Here is a 1,596-nt window from a genome sequence, read left to right as displayed (position 1 = left end):
TATATAAATTAAAAAGTTAAATTCTTATTTTCTTTAGGATCAAGTTTTTGGTTCTGTTGCAAAGTAGGAAAACATAGATGAAAAATATCATCAAAGACATTGTTATACTGTTGCATATAAATAGTAAGTCGAGATCAGTAAGCCGGCGCGACGGTGTGTCTATGTTATGGATCGTTGGTTTTCCTAGAGCTAGCCTTTATGTTAGGACTTCCTGTGCGTGGCCAAACACCCTTTGTAGAGTCGAGTGTCTCCCCTTTGTTGTGAGCCTTAGCACAAGCCCTGATGGGTCGGAGTCTCTCACTCACCTTGCTTTGGGATCCCTCGCTTTACTTAGGGACGTTGGGAGGTCGGACTTAGTAAAACGAGAGAAGCTTTGTAGATGTCTCACTTTGCAAAGTCTGGAGGAGTTCACGAAATGGGAAAAGCTTTGTAGCTAGCCCATTTCGTGACGTCGCAGAGAGTTTTCCCCTCGGATATTCGAGGACAAAGTCCCCACATTTTCTCATCAAAGCAGGAGGCGGCGGTGCCGCATATCCAAGGGTCTAAACCTTAGGTTTCCTAGGTGAGTTCGTTAGTACGAGTGTGGCTCTCTCTCATATGTGGTCATTTGCATCTCATTGTTTACATATGTGTGTCTTGCATGTTACATATTGTATGTCATATATCGCACTTGCACTAGCACTCTACACCTTGCACCTTGCATTTACACGTTGCACTTACACTTGCACCGACACCACTTGTGCCTTGATCAACAGTCCCGGACCCATTTGCATCTCATTGTTTACATATGTGTGTCTTGCATGTTACATATTGTATGTCATATATCGCACTTGCACTAGCACTATACACCTTGCACCTTGCATTTACACGTTGTACTTACACTTGCACCGACACCACTTGTGCCTTAATCGGCAGTCCCGGACTGGTTGGCACCACTTGTGTCTCTGTTGGTTATCCCGAATTGGTCACATCACTTGTGTTTTAGGGTCACTGCCTTACCGGCATACCCTCTTTTTGGGCTCCTGTGGGCTACTGCCGTCACGGCATGCCCCCCTTCGGGTCACTACCTTACCGGCATACCTCTTTTCGGGCCGCTGCTGTCACGGTATGCCCACCTTCCGGTCATCGCCTTACCGACATACCCTCTTTTCGGGCCGCTGCCGTCACGACATGCCCACCTTCGGGTCAATGCCTTACCGGTATTCCCCATGGTGGGGTACCTCTTCTAATTTTCTAAGACTAGTCAATAGGAAAGTCCTATGGCTAGACCTAGGCTACTAAAGAAGTTTTCTAAACCTCAACGAAAAATGAGGTCAACAGATAGCAAGCTAGGCTTGTTAGGAGAGTGACTCAGTGTTGGTCGCGATGCCTTAACGAGCATTGCCTGCTAGGTTAATTTTTTAACGAGCATCACTTGTTGAGTCGATTCCAGTGAACAATGTGAGTTATCACATGCGCTAAAGATCTATAAAGATCTAATAAATCTAACTCGTGTCACCACTCTTCGTGACACCCTTTAAATCCTTCAGATCTTTAGGATGGGGTCGGTATGGCCCTATCAAAGCCATATTATACCCAGACTTACCCCACACTTAG

This window comes from Phalaenopsis equestris, unplaced genomic scaffold (assembly GCF_001263595.1).
Source record: "Phalaenopsis equestris unplaced genomic scaffold, ASM126359v1 Scaffold000094, whole genome shotgun sequence".
In the NCBI taxonomy this organism is placed as follows: Eukaryota; Viridiplantae; Streptophyta; class Magnoliopsida; order Asparagales; family Orchidaceae; genus Phalaenopsis; species Phalaenopsis equestris.
This window is presented reverse-complemented; position numbering follows the sequence as displayed.